This window comes from Gastrolobium bilobum, unplaced genomic scaffold, assembly GCF_033153095.1.
Source record: "Gastrolobium bilobum isolate Gb01-03AN ecotype WA unplaced genomic scaffold, APGP_CSIRO_Gbil_v1 utg4571, whole genome shotgun sequence".
Classification (NCBI taxonomy): domain Eukaryota; kingdom Viridiplantae; phylum Streptophyta; class Magnoliopsida; order Fabales; family Fabaceae; genus Gastrolobium; species Gastrolobium bilobum.
In genome coordinates, this window is record NW_026897812.1 from 240,437 (window position 1) to 248,771 (window position 8,335).

An 8,335-nucleotide genomic window follows, 5' to 3' on the forward strand; every position below is an offset into this window, starting at 1 on the left:
ATTACCGACATACTTGTCCCTAAACTCTGGATATTATCGGAGAAGCTCTTTCTCCCGCTCCTAAGTGCACACCTCGGGTTTTCTACCTTCCCATTGTACCTTGACCACAGGGATGGTCTTGTTCCTCAACTTCTTCTCGCAATTCCACATCATCAGGTTGTACAATGTGAGAAGGATCTTCTATATACCTTCGTAGTTGTGACACATGGAACATATCATGGATGTTGGTCAAGTTCAGAGGTAAGGCAAGCCGGTATGCAACAGGCCCTACCGTACTAAGAATCTGGTACGACCCAATGAATCTAGGGCTAAGCTTCCTCACTCCGAGGGCTCGACCAACTCCCGTGACTGGTGATAGTCTCACAAACATGTTCTCGTCGTCACTGAACTCAAGAGGTCAATGCTTGTTGTCGTAGTAACTCTTTTGCCAACTCTATGCTTGCTTCAATTTCACTTTGATCATCTGGATCTGCTAGGTAGTATCTTGGACAAAGTTCAAGCCAAACAATTCTTGATTTCCAACCTCAGACCAGCAAGTAGGAGTTTGACATCTCCTACCATATAGCGCCTCGTAAGGTGCCATGCCTAAGCTAGCATGAAAACTATTGTTGTACCAAAATTTAGCCAATAGTAGATATCGATCCCATGCTGAGGCTTGCTCCAAGGTGCAAGCCCTCAACATATCCTCTAATGTTTGGATGGTCTGATCAGTCTGTCCGTCAGTTTGAGGGTGATAGGCTATACTCAATCTCAACTGAGTACCAAAAGCTCTCTGCAACACCTCTCAGAACCGAAATGTGAACTTAGGGTCCCTGTCACTGATGATACTCTCGGGCACCCCATGAAGCCTCACAATCTCGTGAACATATAGCTTGGCTAACTATTCTGTACAGAAGCTCATCTTCATTGAAAGAAAATGGGTAGACTTAGTCAATCTGTCTACACTGACCCAAATAGAGTTAAAACCAGCCTGAATCTTAGGTAATCCCACATCGAAGCCCATGGAAATGCTCTCCCACTTCCATTGTGGAATCTCAAGAGGTTGAAGTTTACCAGACGGTTTCTAGTGCTCAATCTTCACTTTTTGACATATCAAACACTTGAACACATAAATTCCTATATATTTCTTCATGCCCAGCCACCAGATGTTTCTTTTAAGGTTTTAATACATCTCTGTTGCCCCATGATGGATGGTGAATTGACCCTTATGAGCCTCAGTCATTACTTCATCTGTTAGTGGACCCCTAGGTACCACAATCCTGTTTTGAAACAATAACAATCCCTGGTCGTTCAACGATACACCGTCTTGGTTCTTCACGTAATCAAGGAATCCTCTTTGCACTTGTGCCTCTTTGATCTTGTCCATCACCTCATTTTCAATTCTCACAGTTTCCATCTCAAGAAGCATACCCCCAAACAAAGAGGTTACACTCAGGTCTTTGAACTTCTCGATCACATCAATATCATTAATCATTAAGCTGGATAGACTAATGAATTTCTGACTCAAAGCATCAGCTACCACATTGGCCTTACTTGGGTGGTACTTCAACTCAAAGTCGTAGTCCTTAAGAAATTTCATCCATCTTCGTTGTCTCATGTTCAGCTCCTTATGATAAAAAAGGTGCTTCAAGCTCTTATGATCGCTGAACACCGCAAATTTCATTCTATATAGGTAGTGACTCCAAATCTTAAAGGAATAAACAAAAGCAGCCAACTCAAGATCATGATTCGAGTAGTTCTCCTCATAAGGCTTCAACTGCCTCGAAGCATACGCGACAACTCTACGGTTCTGCATCAACATGTAGCCTAGCCCCTTCTTAGAGGCACCACAATAAAGCTTAAACTCCTCCGCATGATCCAAAAAATTCAACACTGTTGCGGTCATTAACCTCTCCTTCAACTTCTGAAAACACTCCTCGCACTCGTGGGTCCACACAAACAGATTCTCCTTTCGGGTAAGGCGAGTGAATGGCAACACCATCTTGGAGAATCCTTCAATGAATCTCCTATAATAACCGGCCAAACCCAAGAAAGTCCCAACCTCGGTAATTGTTTTGGGTCTCTCCCAATCAATCACTGCCTCTATCTTACTTGGGTCCACTGCCACTCCCTCTGCATAAATGACATACCCAAGGAACTTGACTTCAGTGAGCCAAAACTCACACTTCGATAGCTTTGCATACAATTGCTTCTCTTTCAAGACTTGCAGAACTGTCCTCAAGTGCTCTGCATGTTCCTTCTTGCTCTTGGAGTAAATCAGTATGTCGTTAATGAAGACAATCACAAACCAAAATAAGATCACCCGATACTCGTAGTGTTCGTATCTGAACCGAAATATGGTATTAGCAATATCCTCCGGCTTCACTCGGATTTGATGGTATCTAGACTGAAGATCGATCTTAGAGAACACGTAAGCACCCCTAAGCTGATCCAAGAGATCATCAATATGAGGAAAGGGATACTTGTTCTTGATTGTCATCTTGTTCAACTGTCTATAGTCGTACACAATCGCATGCTCCCATCTTTCTTCACAAAAATGATCGGTACTCTCCACGGGGACAGACTTGGTCGAATAAAATTCTTGGTGGAAAGTTCTTCAATATGTTTCTTCAATTTCGCTAACTCGGGTGGAGACATTTGACATGAAGTTAATGAAATAGGCCCCACACCAGGTAGACGATTAATGGAGAACTCTATCTCCTCAGGAAACACCTCAAGGAACTCCCTCACAATAGGAATGCGTCCCACTCACCAAACCTCCTAACATGACATAGCCATATGCCCCTGCTCTCACGGCCTTCCTAGACTGAAACACCGATAAATAAGGAGAAAAATTACTAGTGGAATCACAATGAGACATCACATTTTCTTTGCATAATAATCAATCATCAAAAAATTCCTGGACAACTAATCCATGCCCAAAATGATTTCTAAGTTGACCATGGATAGACAAATGAGATTAGCTACGTAATCTCGGCCATCCAACTGAAATGCTACATCCCGATAAATAAATAAAGTGTCGCATTTCTCCCCAATAGCAGTAGTAACCCTCAAAGGTTGGAGAAAGCTCAGATATGTGCAAGTTTAGCCCCACAGCAATCAGACTTGCAATAAACGAATGTATAGCTCAAGAGTCAAACAATGCATCAATATCATAACCATCCACATAAATAATACCTTTAACAAGGTTCGGAGCTTTATCTGACTACTGACAATCCAACGGGTAAACCCTCCCATTAGTTGGTGGTGGTGCTGGCACAACATGAAGAGGTACAGCCTGAGCCATTGCAACCTTGACTGACCCTAGGAACACTGATGCACAAAATGTCCACTTTTGCAACATCTGAAGCACACAAGTTGTCTAGAAGCACAGCGTCCTAAATGCTCCTTCTCACATCTCGCACATCTAGGAATGTAAGGAGGCTTCACATAATTCCCTGATTGATTTAAAGTCCTCTTGAATTGATTAAATGGTTGCTTGACTTGCAAATTCTTCCCTTTGCTCTTGTTATAATATCCCTTGTTCTTCCAAGGAGGAGAGCCACTTGCCTTCTTAGAGTCAGACTTTTTGCTGCTCTTTTCTCCTGGCAACATCCTCAACCTGTCAACACTAATTAATCAGCACAGAGAAATCTCTAGAGCCACATCCAGCAATGTTATCAGCAATCTTATCATTCAAACTCCTTTCGAACCTTGCAGCTAATGTCTCAGGGTTTGGCATCGCTCTCGTAAATTTAGCATACTTAACCAATTGATTAAATTTGGCTAAATACTCATCAATAGACATATCTCCTTGAACCAGCTCATAGAATTCGCCCTATTTCCTTTCCCTAGCATCCCAGGGAAAGTACTTGTCCAAGAATAGCCCCTCAAATAATGGCCACGTGATAATATGACTCTACATCTCCATAGCCTGAGATGTGTATCTCCACCAGTCCTCATCATCACTCTTAAGCATGTAGGTGGCATTCAAAAGTCTAAAGTGATCCTGACACTCCATCACTGTGAAGATCCGCTCCAACTCCTGGAGTAATTCAACAGCAATAATGGGATCATAACCTCCCACAAAAGAAGGCGACTGGTGCTTCTTGAAAGCATTAATTCACTTCTCCTTTAGCTCCGTTTCATTCACCATAATTTTAGGGTTCAGTAATTGTCAACTTATCATTTTGCCCTTCTAGTGTATTTTCACTCGAAATTCAGGATTTTCACTTATTGAATCCTCTAATCCATAATTTCATCATTAATAATGTATTTAAATATGTGAGGTGTTATACCGAGAGGTATATATATGATATTGAGGAGCCTGAGGCTGAGTGGTTTCTGAATCCAAACCCTTGTTGAGTAGTGTGGATTAATTAAATTCAAGAGTAAAGTCCCTTTTGGGTCCCTAACAAAAAAAGTAGTCTCGAGGTCTCTAAAAAATTCAAAGTGGACCAATTTAGTTGAAATCTTGGTCCCTCACAAATTCAAAAAAGACCCATATTAGTCCCTCAAAAGGACTAAAATGGATCCACTTTGAATTTCATAAGGACCAGACGACTATTTTTTTTTTTTTTTTGTAAAAGAGACTAAAATAAGGACCGTGTTTTTTGTTAGGGACCTAAAATGGGCTTTACTCTTAATTTAAAGAACTTGATTAAGTTGTGGCTAGAGAGATCATTCACACCATATAGCCTTATAGCTTGGACTTCAATGAATTCAGTATTTAATTCTTGCATAAAGATATGTGGGTTAAGTGTTGGGTATATATGTAAGGTTAGCAAGAGTCCCTACATGCATAAGTGTTTGGTTACTAGTTAAGAGTTAATAAATTCTATGCTATAACATCGTTACATCATTGTTGTATCAGGAAAATTAATCCTAACCTATATCTCATATCCATCACTTTAATATCATAGTTAGCTTGTTGTTTGCATTCGTTTAATTAGTCTTGTTAATTGGTTTTTGTTTATTAGTCTTTTATTTTATAATATCATCCATAAAGATCAAAGCTTCTTCCTTATCTATTTCTTCACACGAATAATCACACTTTATAAATCATCTCCTTAGGAACGATATCTGGACTCACAATCCTATATAACTTGTTGACAACATGCAATTGCATTTATCAAGGATGTTACTCACACACTAATAGGTACCTAAATGAATGTATGACAAGTGTCTTCTTATAGTGGGACCTATATGTATTTATCCTACTCATAATTCTCACTTGGTTGATATAAGACTCCAAGTGCATCCGGTGTATTAACTTATTTACTTTATTCAGCTCAACACAATTAATTAAGAATTATTAAGGAATTCCTTTTACTTTGTCACTTACAATAGTGACTTAACCATTCATTCTTATACAAAAGTGTGAGTTAACTTTTTCCTTCCATGAATATTTTTTTAAACTTAACTTGAAGCATTCACACTTTTTATACAAACACTTCAAATCATCAAGCCTTAAAGCTTGAACAATGGTTAAGTGAGTCGTACTTGTGTTGGGATTCTAATCATAGCGGGAGAGACTAAACTAACTCCCCTAGGGTCTCATACCCTTAAATAAGTCAGCATAACTCATTAGAAGTGAGTTTCAGCCTCACAAAGCATGAGTAATAGATTATGGCCCGAAAAGTAATAATATACTCCTTTGTCATCAGCAAGTGCTCGATTAGCACAAGCAAGTAATTGACTACTTGCCTCAAGTATTCTAATACTTCATGAAAGTATTCGAATAATTTCAAGACAATGGCTTAAAATGGAACAAAAATCAAGTTGAAGGGCTCAAGCTATGCATAAATGGAGAAAAAATAAACTAAATGACCTGCATCCCTAGCGCAGAATTGGCGCCGCTAGCGCAAAAATGGGAATTTACTTTTGTTTGCTTGCGCACGAAAGGGTAGGATTAGTGGCCTATCAGCTTGCCTTGTCCCCACAGTTTTTGAATTTTCACGATGTGTTTCATGTATCGCAGTTGCGGCGTTATATTCCGGATGAATCACATGTGGTGATACCAGATGACATTGAGATTCGGGAGAATTTAAAGACTCCTATAGGCCCTATTGAGGTCCTTGATCGCAGCGAAAAGAGGCTGAGAAGTAAAATTATTCCAATGCTAAAGATTCAATGGGAAGGACGTACACCTGATGAGGCTACTAGGGAACAGGAGGACGAGATTCTCCGGCTGTATCCTGAGTTAGCGGACATATATGATTTAATTTTACGGACAAAATTCTAAAAGGAAGGGTGATTATAACACCTCGCAATTCTAAATTAAATATTAAAATATTAAACATGGATTAAAGGGAAGGATTAGTGAAAATCCTAGAAATTAGGTCAAAATACAAAGGAAGGGTAAAACGGTAATTAGCCAACACACAACCCTAGGAAGATAAAAATTGAGTAGAAGGTCTCAAATGATAAAAATAACCCTGGAAATGGATTCAGAACGAAAAATTGAGTGGTTAGGCAAGTTTTAGAAAATGCAGTGAATAGTATTTTATCGGGTAAAAATATTGCGGTACAGTTGCACCGTAAAGCATGTCGATTGAGTTTTGAGCTCTAGGTTTTGAATATAAGTTATAAATGGTATATAGAACTAGGAAGTATTATTTCTGATGAAAATTGATCGAAATAAGTAAGTTTGGGGAAGCGTGTCTACGGCGCGCGTAACAACTTAAAACAACATTTTCTCCGAACGACCGAAAAACTCTGGATTCATCTGATCAAGGGTAATTAAAGGACAATGGTTAATGTTAAAATTTACAGTTTCTAAATAGGTTGTGAATTTATGGACGTTTAGTGGAATCAGAGGGAAATTTGAATCAGTTTGAAATCGCGTGAGGTGGCGGTGGGGCCCACCTCACTTAAGTTAAAAGGTGCCAACTAAGCCTAGTCACTATTCACTCATCCCCATCCCCCCTCTCTCCCTAACCCGCGACCCCCATGGTTGGTGTGCAAGTTTTTGCGCAAAACTTCTCAAGATTCTAACTCACACAATACTCCACCAAATTGTAACACCCCGTAGTACTCCGGTTGTTATTATTATGATATTTAGCGTACACAGCGGAAAACTTTATTTTAAAAGAATAATTAAATCATCTTACAAAAATATGAATAAACTTTTTTTTAAATCATTTCATAAAAACCTTTCTAAAAACGTTCAAGCGAGATACTGCGAAAGCATAAATCTAAACATACATTTACTAATTAATCCCATGAGCCAGTATTAGTGGCCATTGACCATCAAGATATGACATCAAGTGTCATTCCTGACGGAGTCTCACGGAAAACATAACGGCTGTATTTCGGATAACTGGGAACATGGTTCCCACACATACATTTAACCTGATAAATATGATAATTTAAACAGACAGCTTGCAAGTCCACACGGACTGCAATCCCCTTAATGGGTCAATACAAACAAGAAGACTCCATGCCCAAATTAATTGAATACATGCATCAAGTCTATATTAATTCAAAGTATAAAAACTTCAGTAATTAATCCATGTCTCTAAGGATACAATCATGAGCCTAAATAAATACATAACATAATCTCCATATATAATTAAGCATGTTAACAAATCCATATGTCATCATAAGTCTAAACATAGTCTAAAATAATCAGCTACATCATCAACTACTCCAATGCGGGGGCCTTACCCCTAGAAGCATCACCACTACTCTGGGTACCTGAAATGATGTCCCCAAACGGGGTGAGATAACAACATCTCAGTAAAGGTTCATAGAGGATCCTCTAACCCCCTGAGCCCACTTCCTTCATGACAAGATAGATATAAAGCATATAATACAGGCATACAACATAAATATAGCATCATCATATCATCCTTGTGTAACCCCAGGGTCAAAGCCATAGACGGTTACACATGTGTGACTTCCAGGGTCAAGCCATAGACAGTCAACACAACCTCAGTATGAAATAGCTCCCAGATTCAAGTCATAGGCAACCTACATACCATGATCACTGGCCAGGATCCTCATAACATATATCATCAGTGCATCATCATAACATCAAGATCATATAACATCTATATGAATGTGAATGAATGCACATATACATCATACCATATACTTTCATACAATATAACCATAATGCCCACCATCATGGTGGGGCCACAAGGGAGAGGAGTCAACTAGAACTAGGAGCTTACCTCAGGGAGCTTAGCACAAGCCCGCACTCCAATAGTATATGTATGCTCCAACAAAATCCTCAAGTGCATGGTTCTCTAGGCACACCTAGAGTAGGAACCATTCACATCATTAATTACATATTAATTAATCAAGTCATATCCATGACTTAATCATTTAATGATTCCACTTTTCATACTCA